Below are 21912 nucleotides of genomic sequence, written 5' to 3' on the forward strand. Positions count from 1 at the left end.
ATTCTATTTTACATGATATTTCACAATAACTATCTACTCCAAATATCCGTTTAGATGCCTTGAATTAGTCTTCAACCTTATGCACTAATTGCTGATGGCTATGGCTCTCATTTCTTTGGTTCTACAGTTTAGCATATAGTTGTTCAGAGTTTACACATAGCTTCATTTGTTACACTTTTGTGTCCATGGGACTATATACACTTAACTAGACCTGGCTTGTATTGCAGTTTGGAAATACTTTTAATTTTTAATTTTGTTGTCTAGTTTTTTCTCTTTAATGTAATATAGCTTTTAGGGATTTTTTTTATATTACTATTAAAAGTTTGTAGGCTGGGCACGGTGGCTCACACCTGTAATCCCAGCACTTTGGGAGGCCAAGGCGGGCGGATCACGAGGTCAGGAGATCCAGACTATCCTGGCTAACACGGTGAAACCCCGTCTCTACTAAATATACAAAAAATTAGCTGGGCGTGGTGGCGGGCACCTGTAGTCCCAGCTACTCGGGAGGCTGAGGCAGGAGAACAGCACGAACCCAGGAAACGGAGCTTGCAGTGGGCCGAGATCGTGCCACTGCACTCCAGCCTGGGCGACAGAGCAAGACTCCATCTCAAAAAAAAAAAAAAAAAAAGTTTACATAGGATATTTTAGGATAAGGAAAGATTGGCAAATGTAAGTACTAAAGATAAAAATCTGCCATAATCTGTAGTTTATATGGTTAATATGAATGATACATTTTGTGCAATTAAGAGGAAAGGTATCATGATATTGGGCAGGAGTATGAAGGTCAAGAACTAGAAGGTAATTCCTCTACTACATTCCACAATCAAATCTTTTGAAGCAGGAGTCATAAATACCAGCTGTTTATCTTAACATATATATATATTTTTAAGGTGAAGCAAGTTTGTTAAGAGAGTAAAGGAATAAAAGAATAGCTATTCCATAGGCAGAGCAGCCCCAAGGGCTGCTGGTTGCCTGTTTTTATGGTTATTTCTTGATTATATGCTAAACAAGGGGTGGATTATTCATGAGTTTTCTAGAAAAGTGGTGGGTAATTTCTGGAGCTGAGGGTTCCTCCCCTTTTTAGACCATATAGGGTAACTTCTGGATGTTGCCATGGCATCTGTAAACTGTCATGGCACTGGTGGGAGTGTCTTTTAACATGCCAATGCATTATAATTAGTGAATAATGAGCAGAGAGGATGACCACAGGTCACTCTTGTCACCATCTTGGTTTAGGTGGGTTTTGGCCAGTTTCTTTACTGCAAACTGTTTATCAGCAAGGTCTTTGTGATCTATATCTGTGCTGACCTCCTGTCTCTTTCTGTGACTTAGAATGACTAACTGCCTGGAAATGTAGCCCAGTAGATCTCAGCCTTATTTTACCCAGTCCCTATTCAAGATAGAGTCACTCTGGTTCAAATGCCTCTGACATATCCCCCCTCTCTTTTATAAGAGAACCCTTAGTCCTAAGGGTTGCAGAAGGATAAAGATCCACTTTCTGTAACTTCTTCATGCTGAATAGGGGCGATGATATTCCTGCCTAAGTATTAGGGTCTTTTGAATTCAGTGTAGAGAGGAGAGGCCATTCATAACTCTGAGTTCTGACAAAAGGTGATATTTGGAAGATGAATAAGTGTTTAATTTAAGAAAACATTCAGTAAGCTTATCCTGCATTCCTACACAAAGAGTACAACAGCAATATATTTCACAACAGTAAAGCAAAATAAGTGAAATTATCCCAAGTAAACTAAATAAGAAGGCTTTCCATGAACTGGGCAACTGGTGGAACCAAGCTGATATGGGGTTGATAGCTGATTCTAATGTGTGCCCAGAATTAGGATATTGATTCATATTTATACATTACCTATCCTTGTTTTTCCTGAGCTGCAGTCAGAGATCGCTGGCTGGTTCATGGTAATAAGCAAGGTCAGCCTAAATTGCAGGAAAAAAAAAAAACAACTGATAAGACTAGAATATAATAACAAGTATATCATAGTTCTTGAAACATAATTTTTTTCTCTCTCTCGTCTTCCATTTTTACTAAAGACAAATGATGGTAGTCAAATTTGCTTTATTATACTTTATTTGTATAAAGTGCAGCAAGAATAATTATTTTTCACATAGGCTTGTAAAATTGGCTTTAATGGAACTCTCTTCCATAAGGAATTTCACATAAGACCTTTTCTTAAAGCTGAGCTCAGCTGTGGGTTTGTACCCTCAACTACCTATGAGTTGGGTAAATTCCTCTCCTCTTGAGGTCCAAAGATAACTTGGGGCTCCTGGGTCTGTCAGAAAGTGACATTCTTTACTTACCGCAGTTCAGGAACCTTGCACAGGGACAGGGTAGACAAGGTATGAAGCCAGTTTTCCCAAGGGGCTTTTATTGGCTCTGTAAGTCAAGTTTTATTTCTCAAAGAAAAGCATAACATTCAAGTCAAAGCCTTGGTAAAATAACCATTTTCTCCAACTGTGTCCTGTTACAAATGAAAACAGATTTATTGTACTTATGGAAATAACTATATTGCCATAAGTCAATAATACTTACAAATAGTTTCTAAATTATGGAGGAATCAGGTAGAGAGAAACAAGTATGGTCCAAATTTTGTTCACAGGAATATACTTTACTCAAGTGTTAAAAGTTGTAAATAGCTTTTTAAAAAAGTTTCCTTGACTCTGAAAAACAAAGCAAAGGATCAACAACATTTTAAGCAAAATGTCACATAAATTAATTCAGTCTTCTGTTACTTCACTCCATACAGTTAACTCCTGTCCTGCTTCGTAGTCAGGGACATTTCAGCTCTCCCTGACTCCTGAAAGTTTTTTTCTCTATCCTAATGTCACACAGTCTCCAAAGTTATTAGAAACCTGCATTCAAGAACACCTGTTAGAGTCCTATAGTTGATTATAAACCACCTTTTAAAGAGGATTAAAACAAGACAACCATTATCTGTGTATGATAAAAAGTTTTAGTACAGCCACTATTAAAGCCACAATTGACTGGGAATTTTGATTACTTCTGTGGCATACAACAGTTTTACATAACAATTGTAATTATTAATAACATACTAAGTCATATGAGAATTATAGGAGTTTCTCATGATTTTGGAACACATACCACTAACACATTTATACAAATACAACCCAAAGAAAGCCAAACACCGTTTCATAATTGACAATGCTTTCTGTATGATTTTTATACCAAATAAGCCAAATGTCACTTTTGCAGTTTAGGTGACTTAATAGCTAAAAAATTAATTAGGTCAGAAAATCACATACTTTATAATTTGATTTTGGAAAGTTTGTAAAATATCAAAGATTTAAGACACTTGATATTATAAAATAGAATTCCAGGTTACAGTAAGTCATTCATTTAGCCAGAATCATAACTTAAAATTTTTAAAAAGAGAAAAACCTTTACTCATTAATAGAGGGAAGACTTAGCTTTTCCAACAATCTTTTTTCTTTTCTGTCTTTTTCCTACAGTTTATTCAAAAAGGCAGACAAAAATCTTTCATTCCCTAATTTGTCTAGGAGGAAGGAAAGGAATATAATACTGTTATGATAATTTTGATAAAAAAGGAACAAATGCTATGTAAAATAGTGGTATCTTTACAAGCTTAAACACCAGAAATAATACTTTCTCATGAGGTTAACAAGATCAATAGTAATTTTATAGTCGAGTTTAAAATAAAATAATGATAATTTTAAGTTTAAAACTATAACGTGAGACAAAAAAGGCTTTCTCTTACTTTTACAGTTATACTACATATAAGAACTATTACTATTGAGAAGGACATTGGATTCCCAATAAAAAGAAAAGGAGTGTATACATACAACTGGAAAATCATACATAAAGGAAAATATAAGATGCATGATTAAGTGCAAAAAAAAAAATCCCCCTATCACCAGACCATTTCTGGAGCTGCAGGCCTTTTTCAGTTGTCAGCCAAACTCATTCCTTACAAAAAGCCTTCATTTTTTTCATTATTCTGACTTAAACTAAAAACTACTCAATTCATTGAAAATTAGAAAATTTTGGCTTAGCAAAAGCCATTATCTTTTTACAATACCAGTTATTGTGAAAGCACAATATAACAGCATAGCTAAATTTAGAAAATATAAAACATGGTAGTAGTTCTCATCTTAAATAGCTACCTGTATAGAACAATTCCAGTAAACAGGAATAAAAGAGAAGGAAGGGTCTCAAGCTCACATAGTGATTTATATTTTATTGCCACAGAAGAATCTACTTCCCTTTCTTTTCTCTGACATTCTCTTTCTATGTTGCTAATTCTCAATCTGGTTCATGCATTTTTGTTGCTATTCCACATTAAGGTGGTCTTCAACTCTAGTTTCCTAGATGGTTATCTTCAGTTGACTGCCAATTTTCATTCTACACCATATGTCTCTCTTCCTAAAGTCTTGATCATTATTTGTGAAAGAATGAGAGAAACAGTTTATTGGTAAAAACTGTAATTACAAAAACAAAGTTTGACATGGTATAGGCTTTGAAATAAGTTTTTGATAATAAAAAAACTTTAAGAATTAAAACTCCTGTAATCACAGAAATAACCGCAGATGTTTTCTTTAGGCCTTAACCTTAGTGTACATGAAGAAATGGTGATGAAAACTAGTTATTAAGAAGACTTGGCCAGGCATGGTGGCTCATTCCTGTAATCCCAGCACTTTGGGAGGCCGAGGCGGGCGGATCACTTGAGGTCAGGAGTTCGAGACCAGCCTGGCCAACGTGGTGAAACCCTGTTTCTACTAAAAATACAAAAATTAGCCAGGCATGGTGGCACATGCCTGTAGTCCCAGCTACTTGGGAAGCTGAGGCAGGAGAATGCCTTGAACCCGGGAGGTGGAGGTTGCAATGAGCCAAGGTCACGCCATTACACTCCAGCCTGGGTGACAGATCGAGACTCCATTTCAAAAAAAAAAAAAAGATGACTTAATTTTAATTTTAGTATTCAAATAATGTATCACTTAAAGATGGTTGTATGTTTTTCCTCCTCCTCTGTCTTCCTTAAATCAATTTAATCATGTTACCTTTACTAGTGCTTTCCATTGTATTTTTTAATATGCTTCTACATTTATTTGTTCTCAGCTTTATCTTAATATTCTTCCTTTCCTACTTATACAAACAGGTCAATCATAGAGCATTTTCTATTTTTCACATTTCTTCCCATTCTCTTTCCACTTATAATATTCTATGCACTGATTCTTATTCCAATGTTGGTTTTAATTTTTGATTTTCTTTGGTTAAAATATCTAATGCCAACTGCTGTAGATTTCATCACCAAATGTGGTTTCTTTAGTATTTTTCAAAAGGTGAAAAATCCTCACTAAGTTCTTACATGTTCAAAGTTCTTGGTCTTCTGTCTTTATACTTGCAGAAGTGCTTGACTGTGTATGAAATCTGGGGACTTTCTTTTGTTGTGTATCTTGTAGGTGTTGCTCCTCTGTTTCCTGAATGTGGAGAAGACTCATGCCATTGTGTTTTTCTTTCCATTACAAGTTTCTTCATCACTGAAGTTTAATAGACTTTCTAAGATAAATATTATTGTTGACTATTCTGAATCAGATTGTGATATGATTTTGATGTGCTGTTTCAATATGTAGATTAAATTGTTTTATTATAGGAAAGTATTTCCTTTTTAAATGATAGCTTAAAATATTCATCGTTTTCCATTGTTATTTTCTTTTTTGGAGACTACATTTATGAAGTTATTAGGTCTCTTCCTCCTGTGTTATATGTCTATTTTCTTTCTATTTTTAAAGTTTTCTTTATTTCTGTTTCTTTTTTCTTCTTTTTGCTGTTTATTTCCTATAATTACTTATGTGTCAATTTCCCACAATTTACGTAACAAATTACCACAAGTTTGGTGGCTTAAAACAACAGAAATATATTCTCCGATAGTGCTAGAGACTAGAAGTTCAAAATCAAAGTGTTGGCAAGGTCATGCTCTATCTGAAGGTTCTAGGGACGAATCCATTTTTGCTTCTTCGTAGCTTCTAGTGATTCTCAGAAATCCTTGGCATTCTTTGACTTTTATCTGCATATATCCCATTTCTACCTTCATTTTTACATGGCCTTTTTCTCTGTGTGTCTCTCTATGTCGTCTTCTCTTATATGGGTACCAGTCATTAGATATAGGGCTCAGCCTAATCCAGTGTGATTTCATCTCAAGATCCTTAACTAATTACATTTGCAAAGACCTTATAAGGTCAAATTCACAGGTATGAAAGCTTAGGATTTGAACATATCTTTTAGGGAGACATAATTCAACCCACTACACAGGGTGTCTATTTTGTTTGTTCTCATTTAATTTTTTAAAACTTTTTTTTTTTTTTAGATTCAGGGAGGCACATGTGTTTATTCATTACATAGGTACATTGCATAGCGGTAAGGATTGGGCTTCTAGTGTACCCATCACCCACATATTGAACATTGTACCCAATAGGTAGTTTTTCAATCCTCTTGCACTACATTTTGGAGTCCCCAGAGTCTTTCGTCTCCAACTTTATGTCCTTGTGTACTCATTGTTAATGTTTTTATTTGGAAATAATTTCAAACTTACTGAAAAATTTCAAGAAGGGTACAAAAGCTCCCATATATCCTTCATCCAGATTTTCCAACATCTTGTCCAATTTACTTTACTGTTTGCTCTATCAAATCTAATCTATCTAATCTATTATATAATATCTATTCATTCATTTACAGATACAGATTGAAATACATTTTTTTCTGGACCATTTGGGAGTAAGTTGCACAAATCATACTGCTTTACCCGTAACTACTTCAGTGTGAACAAGGACATTTTCTTACATTAACATAGTATGGTTATCACCCTCAGGAAACTTGACACTGAAACAATACATTAATCTCTCATTTTTCTAATTTTTTCAATTGATCAAATAAAACTCCTTATAGCATCTTTTTCCCTCCAGTTCAGGATCATGGCCTTGTTACATTTAGTTGTCATGTCTTTTTAATCTCCTTTAATCTAAAATAGCTCCTTAGCTTTTCTAAGTTTTTCATGACTTTGACATTTCGAAATATGCCGGTTCTTTTAAAACAATAGACTAATCCTCATTTTTGGTTAGTCTGTTGTTTCTTTATGATTACATTCAAGTTAAGCTCTCTGGTTGGAGTACTGTATTGGTGATTTTGTGTCCTTCTGAAGACATTACGTACATACCTCTGCCTGGGAGGCAGAGGTTTCAGTGAGCCGAGACCTCGCCACTGCACTCCAGCTGGGTGACAGAGTGAGAGACTCTATTTTCCCCTCACCACCCCCCCCCCAAAAAAAGAAAGAAATCATGAGTTCTTACTGATAACTCTCAAATTCAGTTGATTGCCATAGAGGTGTTCTTGCCTTTCCCCATTCTGTTTGTATCTCACTTCTTCCATAGGGAAAGAGAACATTGATTCCCAGCAACATGAAAGTATTTACTCTCTTATACATAAAATAATCTCCTAATTATTTTATGCATACCACTATAAAAATACCTACACAAAATTCCAATTTAGTTTGCTCTTCTTCCCTTCATCCCTACCCACAGACTGAAGCGCTATAGTTAAATATTGTGTTTTAAAAAATTGAGGTTTTAAAAAAATTTCTCTCCAGGATGATTGTGTTATTCATTTGTAATAGAGTTGTGTACATTTGTTTCAATTTGCTCTAAGTATTAGATATTTTAATAGTTTGTTTCTCAACTCCTTGGTGATTTATTTTTATAGAAGTTGTAGAACATTAACATACCTCCAAAAGTCATAACTACACAAAAAGTTATCCTCAGTAAATTACGATGCCCTCTCCTGTCCCCTTCACTTTACTCCCAATTTCATTTTTTTCTAGTTAATGCCCCTTTTCTTTCTGTTTACACATTCAGATGTGTTTGCTTTTTTATTTCTTTTTATTTCTCACACAAAAGGTAGCTCTTTTTATTTACCATATTCCAGAACTAATTTTATATCAGGCCAGAGAGATCTTCTTCATTAATATTTACAGCCACATAGTACTCTGTTGTCTGCATATAAACAATAGTTTATTCAAACAATATCTTATGTTTGAACATTTAAGTAGTTTCTAATATTTTACAAGAAAGAACTATCTCGTGCATATGTATTTTCAGATTCTTGGAAATGTACGTTCAAGGTAAATTCAAGAGGTAGGATTGCTAGGTATGAAAGATAAATGAATGTGTGGTTTTGTTAAGTACCAAATTCTCCTCCATAGAAGTTGTACTGTTTTACACTCCTACCAGCAATGCAAGAGAGTGCTTGTTTCCCTGCAGTTTCATCAACAAAGTTAATTTTAGCTTTTGACATTTTGCCAGTCTGATAGATGAGATATGATATCCTTTTATGTGCTCATATTTTCATATTTTTAGTGGTCTTTATATCATTATAAATTTCCTATTCTTTTGCCCATTTTATGATTTTTTGGAGTTTTTCTTTCAATTATTAAAATCTTTTTGTATTTAGAGGTATTATCCCTTTATTTGTCATATATGTTGTAAATTTTTTTCTGGCAAATTATTTATATTCCCAATTTCTTGTCATTTCTTGCCATGAAAAATAGTTTTTAAAAATGTTGTGTAGTTCAGTTTGTTAATTTAAAAAATTACATCTGGAATTTTTTTTTAAGAGACAGGGCCTCACTCTGTGCAATGGCACAATCGTAGCTCACTGTAACCTCAAACTCCTAGGCTCAAGGGATCCCCCTGCTCAGCCTCCTGAGTAGCTGGGACTACACATAGGTGCCACTATGCCTGGTTAATTGTTACTAACTTTTTTTTTTTTTTTTGCAGAGATGGTTTCACGATGTTGCCCAGGCTGGTCCCAAACTCCTGGCCTCAAGCTATCCTCCTGCCTTGACGTTCGAAAGCACTGAGATTGTAGGTTTAAACCACTGTGCCCAGCCTGGAATTTAAGATATAATTGCAAAGTGTTTTGCTACCCTAACTTTATAAAGGAATTTACCCCTGTTTTTTTTATCTAGTACTCACATAGCTTAAAACCATTTAGATCTTTAATTCGTTTGGAGCTTATTCTTATTTATGGCATGAGGAATGGATTTAAGTTTATCTTTTCCAAATGACTTTTCAGTTGTCCCAACACCCTTAAATATAAAGTCCATTTCTGCCCCCAGTGATTTGAGATACTGTCTTTGTCATATATTAGATTTTCCATATGTCATATGGTTTACTTTTGTACTCTCTATTCTGTTTCATTGGTCTTTCTATTCGTATAGTAGTCCGCATTGTTTTAATTACAAAGGTTTTATAATATGTTTTAATATCTTATGGGGCTAGAACATCTTCAAAACTATTCTATTTTAGGTTTTGCTCACTATCTCTTCTTGTCTATTTTTTATGTGAGCTTTAGTATGAACTTACCTCGCTCTATAGAAAAGATTGTTGATATTTTTATTGGAATTGAATACTTCACAAATAAAATTATATATTAATTTATATGAAAATAAATACATGGCAAATTAAGTTAACAAGAAATGAAATCTTGATGATATTGATAACTTCTAACCAAGAACAAAATATGTCTTTCCATTTGTTTTTTTTTCTTATGTTACGAAATTTAATGAGAAACAAAGTCTTTTTGTAGGCCCGATTTCATGTTTTTTCCTACATTAGTCCAGTACCTAGACTAGTTTATTACTCCATATGCCCCATTTTTTCCTTTTTTTTTTTAATTATACTTTAAGTTTTAGGGTACATGTGCACAACGTGCAGGTTACGTATGTATACATGTGCCATGTTGGTGTGCTGCACCCATTAACTCGTCATTTAACATTAGGTATATCTCCTAATGCTATCCCTCCCCCCACCCCACAACAGGCCCTGGTGTGTGTTGTTCCCCTTCCCGTGTCCATGTGTTCTCATTGTTCAATTCCCACATATGAGTGAGAACATGCAGTGTTTGGTTTTTTGTTCTTGCGATAGTTTGCTGAGAATGATGGTTTCCAGCTTCATCCATGTCCCTACAAAGGACATGAACTCATCATTTTCTATGGCTGCATAGTATTCCATGGTGTATATGTGCCACATTTTCTTAATCCAGTCTATCATTGTTGGACATTTGGCTTGGTTCCAAGTCTTTGCTATTGTGAATAGTGCCGCAATAAACATACATGTGCATGTGTCTTTATAGCAGCATGATTTATAATCCTTTGGGTATATACCCAGTAATGGGATGGCTGGGTCAAATGATATTTCTAGTTCTAGATCCTGAGGAATCGCCACACTGACTTCTACGATGGTTGAACTAGTTTACAGTCCCACCAACAGTGTAAAAGTGTTCCTATCTCTCCACATCCTCTCTAGCACCTGTTGTTTCCTGACTTTTTAATGATCGCCATTCTAACTGGTGTGAGATGGTATCTCATTGTGGTTTTGATTTGCATTTCTCTGATGGCCAGTGATGATGAGCATTTTTTCATGTGTCTGTTGGCTGCATAAATGTCTTCTTTTGAGAAGTGTCTGTTCATATCTTTCGCCCACTTTTTGATGGGGTTGTTTGTTTTTTTCTTGTAAATTTGTTGGAGTTCATTGTAGATTCTGGATATTAGCCCTTTGTCAGATGAGTAGATTGCAGAAATTTTCTCCCATTCTGTAGGTTGCCTGTTCACTCTGATGGTAGTTTCTTTTGCTGTGCAGAAGCTCTTTAGTTTAATTAGATCCCATTTGTCAATTTTGGCTTTTGTTGCTGTTGCTTTTGGTGTTTTAGACATGAAGTCCTTGCCCATGCCTGTTTCCTGAATGGTATTGCCTAGGTTTTCTTCTAGGGTTTTTATGGTTTTCAGTCTAACATGTAAGTCTTTAATCCATCTTGAATTAACTTTTGTGTAAGGTGTAAGGAAGGGATCCAGTTTCAGCATTCTACATATGGCTAGCCAGTTTTCCCAGCACCATTTATCAAATAGGGAATCCTTTCCCCATTTCTTTTTTTTGTCAGGTTTGTCAAAGATCAGATGGTTGTAGATATGCAGCATTATTTCTGAGGGCTCTGTTCTGTTCCATTGAGCTATATCTCTGTTTTGGTACCAGTACCATGCTGTTTTGGTTACTGTAGCCTTGTAGTATAGTTTGAAGTCAGGTAGCATGCTGCCTCCAGCTTTGTTCTTTTGGCTTAGGATTGACTTGGCGATGCAGGCTCTTTTTTGGTTCCATATGAACTTGAAAGTAGTTTTTTCCAATTCTGTGAAGAAAGTCATTGGTAGCTTGATGTGGATGGCATTGAATCTATAAATTACCTTGGGCAGTATGGCCATTTACACGATATTAATTCTTCCTACCCATGAGCATGGAATGTTCTTCCATTTGTTTGTATCCTCTTTTATTTCATTGAGCAGTGGTTTGTAGTTCTCCTTGAAGAGGTCCTTCACATCCCTTGTAAGTTGGATTCCTAGGTATTTTATTCTCTTTGAAGCAATTGTGAATGGGAGTTCACTCACGATTTGGCTCTCTGTTTGTCTATTATTGGTGTATAAGAGTGCTTGTGATTTTTGTACATTGATTTTGTATCCTGAGACTTTACTGAAGTTGCTTATCAGCTTAAGAATATTTTGGGCTGGAAGTCAAATTGTCCCTGTTTGCAGATGACGTGATTGTATATCTAGAAAACCCCATCATCTTTCCATTTGTTAACATGTTGTTCCATAAATTAAGACTACATATGTGTTTTTAACCAGTGTTTTATAGTTTTCTTTGTATAGCTTTGAACATTTGAAGTTTATTCTAAGTGTTTTATATTTTCTGTTGCTATATAAGTGTAATTTTCTTTTTCTTTTTATCTCCTAATGGCTACTATTTGTGTATACTAATTCTACTGATATTTGAGTGTTAATTTCATAACCTACTACTTTGATGAATTCTATTGAGTTAGTAGGATTTTCCAAGTATACCACCATATTGTCTGTATATAAAGATGATTTTATTTCATCTTCTGTAATTTTTATGCCTCTTTTATCTTTTCTAAATGCAGTGACTTATGTGTCTAGTATTATGCTAAGTAGTAGAGATAATCATCCTTGCCTTATTTCTGAACTTAATTGGAGTTCCTGTGGTGTTTCCTCATTAGGTCCAATGCTGCTTTAGGATTGTGAGAGATATATATATGTATATGTATATGTACACATATGTAACAATGTTATATGCTGATGATAAGTTATATGTAATATGTATATATGTGTGTGTGCATGTGTGGGTGTGTGTGTGTGTATATATATATATACACACACTAAGTATTCATAGCTTCTTATTGTCTCTGAATGTTCTCTGAATGGGAACATATACAGACACAGAGTATAAAATATATACACACAGTAATATATGTACATATGTCATATATGTAATATATGACATATGTATATATGTAATATATGTACATATGTACTTATATATATATACACATACACATATTACTAAATGTTTATAGCTTCTTACTGTCTTGAATTTTTCATTGGGAATGAGTTTGAATTTTGTCAAAGGCTTTTTCATATTTATTTTTCATCAAATTTAGTCTTGATTTCTGAAATTTTTTTTTGGCCTTTTTTCTATTTTTAATCCTTGAGTTTTTCAAGTTCTTGATTCATCTACACTTATTGTTCTATCATAAGCCACTGTTTTCTGGCCATCTCTTCCCTGAGTTTTTGTATTTCTGCTTTGTGGTTTTCTTTCTTCAATATTTGTCCAAAGCTCAGTGGTTTACAATTTTCATATGATCAGTGTCAACATTGCTGACTTTTAAAATAAAACTATTTTGTTATTTCCAATATTTATTTATTTATTTATTGGCATGCAATTGTATGTATTTATGGGTATAATTTTATGTTTTACTATATATATTGTATAATGATTGAATCAGGGTATTTCGTGTATCCATTGCTTCACGCATTTATCATTTCTTTGCGGTGAGACCATTCAAAAGCCTCTCTTCTAGCTATTTTGTAATATACAATACCTTAATGTTACCATCATTACCCTACTGTGCGATAGAATACCAGAATCTTTTTAAAATTCTTATTTTAAGTTCTGTGATACTATGTGCAGAACATGCAGGCTTGTTACATAGGTAATCTTGTACCATGGTGGTTTGCTGCACCTATCAACGCATCACCTAGGTTTTAAGCCCAGCATACATTAGCTATTTATCCTTATGCTCTCCCTACCCCCACCTGACTCCCACGCGCTGACAGGCCCTGGTGTGCATTGTTTCCCTCCCTGTGTCCATGAGTTTTCATTGTTCAACTCCCACTCAGGAGTGAGAACATGAAGTAGAACACCAAGATTTATTTCTCTTCTCTAATTGTAACTTTGTACCCATTGAGCATCCTCTTCCCATCCTCCCCTTTCCCCTCCTCTCTCCAGTTTCTGGTGAACATTCTACTGTCTGCTTCTGTGATATCAACGAATTTTTTAAATTCTGCATGTGAGTGAGATTATGTGGTATTTATCTTTCTGTGTCTAACTTATTTCTCTTAACATAATGTCTTCCAGGTCCATCCGTGTTGTCACAAATTACAGGATTTCATTCTTTATTATGGCTGAATAGTATTCCATTCTGTATATATGCCACATTTTCTTTATCGATTCATGTGTTGTTGGACACTTGGGTTGATTACAGATCTTGGTTATTATAGATAGCGCTGCAATAAACACGAGAGTGTGGATATCTCTTCAATATGCTGGTTTCATTTCCTTTGGATATATACCAATAAGTGGGTTTGCTGAATCATATGGGAGTTCTGTTTTTAATTTTTTCAGGAGCCCCTATACTGTTTTTCATAGCAGCTCTACTAATTTATAATCCCATCAATGGTGTCTATGTGTTCCTTCTTCTCTATTCTTCCACAACACTTGTTTTCTGTTGTCTTTTTGATAATCACCATTCTAACTATAGTGAGTTGGTATTTTGTTATGATTTTGATTTGCTTTCCCCTGATAAACTCTTTTTCCATTTTTAAAACACAAAGTTGTTGTGTAGATGCAGTGATTATTCTTTTTGTTTCTCACACTTGATTTAATTTTATATTTATGAACCAGCTGTTTACAAGAATCTCACGTTGGGGAAAGGGGAAAGACCAGGGTAACCTGGCACCTTCATAACTCAAAGGCTGTCACCTCTGTTACAGTGACAGAGCTAGGTTTTATTTCATTTTCTCTACTACTTTTTGAATCTATCTTGGCTCAGAGGAGGTTCTACTGCCATACCTAAACTTCTTCAGGTTCTAATCTACCTGTATCACCAAGGAAGAGATCATGCCTTCTGGAAAATCTCCCTTACATATAGAAGATTTTTTAAATTATGTTATTATCTACTAGCCCTGGGTCACTTCTGAGCTCTTTTTCTCTGCCTCCAAGTGTGCTCCCCAGCCTTGCTCATAGCAGTTCCCATTCAGAGTGTGGTACTCTCCTGGGTATGTTTATGTGGTGATAGTTGTCACACTATTCTCCCATTGTCCCCTCCTTCACCTTGAGTTTTATCATATCTCATTTCAGTTTTCTGCAGGGTGTCGCTAACAATTTTGCTACAGGCAGCATTTACACAAAATTTGTAGCTTGGAGGTATTTATTCTGTGTTCTGCCTTTGTTGACCATTGAATGTGCATTTTTTTTCTAATTATTCTTATTTCCCTATGGCTTTCTAGAGAAGTGGAATAATTCATAACTTAGTTGCCACCAAGTTTTTCCTGGAAGTTGAAACATATTTTACAATGTTTTCTCTATTTTACTTGTCATATGACTAGTTATTTAAATTCTTTGTATGGCTATTTACTGATTTTCAAAGTGGATTACTTAGTATCTAGTAAGGTTGATGTAGGAGCACATTGAGATACTAAAGTTGGTATAATATGTGGTATGTGGTAGGTGTTTATTATGGACTGAATTGTGTGCTACCCCACCCAATTCATATGTTGAAGCATTAACCCCCAATTTGACTATATATGGAGGTAGGGCCTTTAAGGAGGCAGTAAGATTGATTGAGGTTATAAGGATGGGGCCTAATCTGATATGACTGCTGTCGTTATAAAAAGAGGAAAGATAGAGTTCTCTCTCTCTCTCTTGCTCTCTTTCCCCCCTCTACATACATGTGAACCGAGAGGAAGGACTGGGAGGGCACACTAAGAAGGCAGCCATCTGCAAGCCAGGAAGAGAGGCCTCACCAGAAACCAACTCTGGCACCTTGACCTCAGACTTCCAGCCTGCAGAACAGTGACAAAATAAATCTTGTCATTTAAGCTACCCAGTCTTTGGTATTTTATTATGTCATCCCATGCAGACTGTATTAGTCAGGGTTCTCTAGAGGGACAGAACTAATAAGATGGATATATATATAAAGGGGAGTTTACCAAATAGTATTAACTCACATGATACAAGGTCCCACAATAGTCTGCCTGCAAGCTAAGGAGCAAGGAAGCCAGTCTGAGTCCCAAAGCTGAAGAACTTGGAGTCCGAAGGGCAGGAAGCTTTCAGCATGGGAGAAAGATGTAGGTAGGCTGAGGTCTTTTCCTGTTTTTTTTTTCTTTTGCCTGCTTTATATCCTGGCTGCACTGGCAGCTGATTAGATGGTGCCCACCCAGATTAAGGGTGGATCTGCCTTTTCCAGCCCACTGACTCATATGTTAATCTCCTTTGGCAACACCCTCATAGACACACCCAGGATCAATACTTTGCACCCCTCAATCCCATCAAGTTGACACTCAGTGTTAACCATCACACAGACTAATAGAGTGTTCATTAGATTGTAACTGCTAATAATAACAATTGGTGGTGATAAGGAATTGAAAGACCTGCTTTGAAAATGGAGTTTTTAGGAGGGATATAAATAAACTTTCTGCTCTGTTACTCTCCCCTTTCCTTTTATTAACTGGATTTAGAAATACTTTTATTTGGTAAAAGAAATGTTATAAATCTTCATACATATGGCTAATATTTCTGGCTAATTACCATGAAGCAGAATAACCATTAATCATATTATTAGAGATACCCAATTAATTTCATTTTGTGCTTGATTTTAGTACTAAATTTAAGCAGTTTATGCCACCTCACTTAGGTCAACTCCAATTATGATATATGTCTTTCTAGTATTAAATGCAAAAACAATGAGATGTCTGTAGCTCCCTTTATTATTACTTGCATTTCTTCATCTTTCTTTTTTTTTTGAATACACAATTTATGATTTTGATACTGAATGAATAAAATTGTTCTTTCTTTCTCACTGGGAGGCCTGCCTTCCAAGCTGCTTTTTTGCCAAAAATATTTACCAGGACTTTCAAAGTCATCTCTTGTTTTCAGTTATTCTCTTTTATGACAACTATCTTTGAAGAGATTTGGAAGTTAGTTAGTCTATATTTGAAATTACTGTGTGTGTTTTCTGTGTTTATATGTAATTTCAACTTAAAAATCAAAACATCTTCACAATTCCTTTGGTATCTCATTTTAAATAAAAGTATCTTTTTTTTTTTTTTTTTTTTTTACTGAAAGTCTAGATTAGATATTACTTCCTCTGTGAAACCTAACTGGACACTGCCAGTGCAATCAGAGAAATTTATTGTTGTATCAGAGCACTTTCCATGTTGTGTTGTATTTTGTGTACAGCATATGGCATGTAGTACAGAATTTAATGGTTAAATGTGTCTCCAGTTAGACTCCATGTTTCTTGGGAATATAGACTGTATCTTTTCACATCCTCAGAACCTAGCATTTCTCTATGTCGATTTCATTATTGTCAGATCATACTTTGCATGCTTTCAGTTCTTATAAATTTAAGTTTTCTCATTCAGAATGTGGTCTGTGCTGGTGAATGTTCCATCTGTGGTTTAAAAGAATGTGTATTGTGCTGTTTGGGGGTGTGAGGCTCTATAGCATTTCAGTTGGTTGATGGTGATGTTCACTTCATCTATATCCTTGCTATTTTTCTGTCTACTTCTATTTATTACTGAGGGAGAAGTGTTGAAGGCTCCAACTGTATTGTGAATTTGTCTATTTTTCCTCAGTTCTATTAGTTTTGGCTTCATGTATTTGCAAACACTGTTTGATGCATATACATTCAGAATTATTGTATTTTCTTGATCAAATGCCCCTTATATTATTATGTAATTTTCTTCTTATTCTGGTAATTTTCTTTGCTGTGAAGCCTACTTTGAACAATATCAATATATCCGTTTCAGGGTTCTTTTCGTTAGTGACTGCATGGTATATCTTTTTTTGTCTTTTTGCTATTTTTAACTGAATAGATGTACCTAGTTTTGGAGTACATGTAATAATTTAATACATTCATATAATTTACAGTGATCAAATCAGTATACTTGATATATCTATCACCTTAAATATTTTTCTTTTCTTTATGCTAAAACCATTTTATAGTTTACAATACTGTTAGATGACAAATAGCTAGAAGACAAGAATTTGTGCAATACCTTATTGTAAACTATAGTTACCCTGCTGACCCATCAAACACTAGGTCTTATTTATTCTATCAAACTGTATATTTGTACTCATTTGATACGATTTGGCTGTGTCCCCACCAAAATCTCATCTTGAATGTAGTTCCCATAATCTTCACATGTTATGTAACTGAAGTAATTGAATCAGAGAGGCAGATACCTTCATGCTGTTCTCATGATAGTGAGTTCTCATGAGATCTGGTGGCTTTATAAGGGGCTTTTCCCCCTTTTACTTGGTACCTCTCACCTGCTGCCATGTGCAGAAGGACATGTTTGCTTTCCCTTCTGCCATGATTTTAAGTTTCCTGCGGCCTCCCCGGCCATGTGGAACTGTGAGTCAATTCAACCTCTTTCTCCTTATAGATTACCCAGTTTTGGATATGTCTTTATTAGCAGCATGAGAATGGACTAATATAGTAAATTGGTACCAGGTAGTGGGGTGCTGCTGTAAAGATACCCAAAAATGTGGAAGCAACTTTGGAACCTGGTAACAGGCATACGTTGAAACAGTTTGGAGGGCTCAGAGGAAGATAGGAAAATGTGGGAAAGATTGGAATTTCCTAGAGAATTGGAGGGCTCAGAAGACAGGAAGATGTGAAAAGCTTGGAACTTCCTAGAGACTTGTTAAACGGCTTTGACCAAAATGCTGATAGTGATATGGACAATGAAGTCCAGGCTGAGGTGGTCTCAGATGGAGATTAGGAACTTGTTGGGTACTGGAGTAAAGGTCACTCTTGCTATGCAAAGAAACTGGCAGTATATTACCCTGCCCTAGAGATCTGTGGAACTTTGAACTTGAGAGAGTTGATTTAGGGTATCTAGCAGAAGAAATTTCTAAGCAACAAAGTGTTCAAGAAGTGACTTGTTTGCTGTTAAAAGCATTCATTTTTATGTAGTCACAAATATATGGTTTGGAATTATAACTTATGTTTAAAAGGGAAGCAGAGCATTAACATTTGGAAAATTTGCAGCCTGAGGATGCAATACAAAAGAAAAACCCATTTTCTAAGGAGAAATTCAAGCTGGCTGCAGAAATTTGCATGAGTAATGAGGAACCAAATTTTAATCACCAGGACAATGGGGAAAATGTCTCCAGGGCATGTCAGAGACCCTCACAGCAGCCCCTCCCATCATAGTCCTGGAAGCCTAGGAGGGAACACTAGTTTCTTGAGCTGGGCCTAGGGCCCCCCTGCTCTATGCCACCTCAGGACATGGTGCCCTGAATCCCAACTGCTTCAGCTCCAGCTGTGGCTAAAGTGGGCCAGTGTACATCTCAGGCCTTTGCTTCAGAGGTTACAAGCCCCTAGCCTTGGCGGCTTACATGTGGTGTTGGGCATGCAAGTGCACAGAAGTCAAGAATTGAGGTTTGGGAACCTCTGCCTAGATTTGAGAGGATGTATGGAAATGCCTGTATGTCCAGGCACAAGTTTGCTGTAGGGGTGGAGCCCTCATGGAGAACCTCTGCTAGGGTAGTGTGGAAGGCAAATATGGGAAGTTAAAAGGGTGAACGTCCAGTGGGGCTCCCCACACAGAGTCCCCACTGGAGCACAGCCTGGTGGAGCTGCGAGAAGACAGCCACCATCCTCCAGACCCCAGAATGGTAGCTCCACCAACAGTGCACCTGGAAAAGCTATAGACACTCAATGCCAGCCATGAAAGCAGCCAGGAGAGGAGCTGTACTCTGGAAAGCCACAGGGACAGAGCTGCCAAATCTGTGGGAGTCCACCTCTTGCATCAGCATGAACTGGATGTGAGACATAGAGTCAAAGGAGATCATTTTGGAACTTTAAGGTTTAATGACTGCCCTATTGGATTTCAGACTTGCATGGGCCCTGTAGCTCCTTTCTTTTGGTCAGTTTCTCCAATTTGGAATGGGTGTGTTTACTTAATGGCCCCATTGTATCTAGGAAGTAACTAACTTGCTTTTGATTTTACAGGCTCATAGGTGGAAGGGACTTGTCTCAGATGAGACTTTGGACTTGGAGTTTTGAGTTAATGCTGGAATGAGTTAAGACTTTGGGGACTGTTGGAAGGGCATGATTGTGTTTTCAAATGTGAAATCATGACATTTAGGAGGGGCCAGGGGCAGAATGATATGGTTTGGCTGTGTCCCCACCCAAATCTCATCTTGAATTGTAGTTCTCATAATCCCCATGGGTCATGGGAGGGACCCAGTGGGAGGTAATTCAATCATGGAGACAATTACCCTCATGCTCTTCTTATGATAGTGAGTTCTCATGATATCTGATGGTTTTATAATGAACTTTTATTCCTTTTGCTCAGTTCCTCTCTGTCCTGCCGCCATGTGAAGAAAGATGTGTTTGCTTCCCCTTCCACCGTGATTGTAATTTTCCTGCAGCCTCCCCAGCCAAGCTGAACTGTGAGTCAATTAAACCTCTTTCTTTTATAAATTACCCAGTCTCAGGTATGTCTTTGTTAGCAGCATGAGAATGGACTAATACACCATTCATCAACTTCTCTTCATTCCTCCCTCCCCCTTACCTTTCCTGGCCTCTATAACCACCAATTTATTCTCTATTTTCATGAGATTCACTCTTAGCTTCCACATATGACTGAGAACATGCAATGTTTCTTTTTTATGGCTGAATAATACTTCTTGGTGTATATGTACAACATTTTCTTTATCCTTTTGTCCATTGATGGCACTTAGGTTGATTCTGTATTTTAGCTATTTAGAGTAGTGCTGCAGTAACCATGGGAGTGCAGATGTCTTTCCAATATATTGGTTTCTTTTCTTTTGGATATATATACAGTAGTGGAATTACTGGATCATATGACAATTCTATTTTTCATTTTTTGAGGAACCTTCCTACTGTTCTCCATAATGGCTGTACTAATTTACATTTCCACTAACAATGTAAAAGAGTTCCTCTTTCCCCACTTCCTTGCCAGCATTCGTTATTGCCTTTTTGATAAATGCCATTTTAACTGGGATAAGTTGATATTTCATTGTAGTTTTGTTATGCATTTCTCTGATGATTAGTGATGTTGAACATCTTTTTATATACTTGTTTGCCATTTGTATGTCTTCTTTTGGGAAATGTCTATTCATATCTTTTGCCCGTTTTAAAATCACTTTATTAGATTTTTTTCCTATTGAGTTGTTTGAGCTCCTTACATAATCTGATTGTTAATCCTTTGTTGGATAGATAGTCTGCAAATATTTTCTCCCATTCTGTGGGTTGTCTCTTCACTTGTTGATTGTTTCCTTTGCTGTGCAGGAGCTTTTTGGCTTGATGTAATCTCATTTGTCTATTCTTACTTTGGTTATCTGTGCTTTTGAGGTCTTACAAAAAATCTTTGCCTAGACCAATGTCCTGGAGTATTTTTCCAATGTTTTCTTCTAATAGTTTCATAGTCTGAGGTTTTAGATTTAAATCTTTAATCCATTTTGATCAGATTTTTGTATATGGTGAGAGGTAGGGGTCTAGCTTTCTTCTTCTTCTTCATATAGCTGTCCAGTTTTTCTAGTATCATTTATGTTAGAGACTGTCCTTTCCCCATTGTATGTTCTTGGTAGCTTTGTCCAAGATGAATTGACTGTAAGTGCATAGATTTATATCTGGGTTGTCTATTCTGTTCCATTTGTCTATGTGTCTGTTTTTATGCCAGTACCATGCTGATTTGGTTACTACAGCTTTGCAATAAATTTTGAAGTCAGGTAGTGTGGTGCATCCAGCTTTGTTCTTTTTTGGGATTGCTTCAAGTATTCTGGGCCTTTTGTGGTTCCATATAAATTTTAGGATTATTTTTTCCATTTCTGTGAATAATGTCATTGGTGTTTTGATAGGGGTTGCATTGAATCTGTAAATTGCCTTGGGTAGTAGTGACATTTTAACTATATTAATTATTTTAATCCATGAGCATGGAATATTTTTCCATGTTTTCATGTGTTTACAATTTATTCCATCAATGTTTTATAGCTTTTCTTGTATTTATCGTTCACTTTTTTGGTTAAATTGATACCTAGGTATTTTAATTATTTGTAGCTATTGTAAATAAGATTGCTTACTTTATTGTTTTTCAGGTTGTTTGCTTTTGGAATATATAAGTGCTACTGATTTTTTAATGTTGATTTTATGTCCTATAACTTTACTGAATTCATTTATCAGTTCTAGCAGTTTCAGTGTGGGTTCTTTAGGTATTTGTAAACATAGGATTTTGTCTTCTGTGAACAAGGCTAATTTGACTTTTTCCTTTTCAACTTACATGCCCTTCATTCCTTTCTCTTTCCAATTACTCTGGCCAGGACTTCCAGTGCTATATTGAATAAAAGTTGTGAAAGTGAGTATCCTTGTCTTCTTTCTGATCTTAGGGGAAAGGCCTTTTATTTTTCCCTATTCAGTATGATGTTAGCTGTGGGTTTGACATATATGGTCTTTATTATTTTGAGTTATGTTCCTTCTATATCAAGTTTGAT

The 21912-nt window shown here is 35.8% G+C and overlaps 1 long non-coding RNA gene across 1 annotated transcript in view; it reads left to right on the top strand.

Annotated features, from left to right (window-relative positions):
• The window catches only part of LOC109028675 (uncharacterized), a 43853-nt gene that overhangs the window by 11314 nt on the left and 10627 nt on the right, over positions 1-21912 (top strand). The window contains exons 4-5 of the long non-coding RNA XR_008669818.2: positions 8818-8904; positions 19755-19851. This is a non-coding gene — a long non-coding RNA (uncharacterized lncRNA). The remainder of the gene's footprint in view (positions 1-8817; positions 8905-19754; positions 19852-21912) is intronic.

This window comes from Gorilla gorilla, chromosome 9 (assembly GCF_029281585.2).
Source record: "Gorilla gorilla gorilla isolate KB3781 chromosome 9, NHGRI_mGorGor1-v2.1_pri, whole genome shotgun sequence".
In the NCBI taxonomy this organism is placed as follows: Eukaryota; Metazoa; Chordata; class Mammalia; order Primates; family Hominidae; genus Gorilla; species Gorilla gorilla.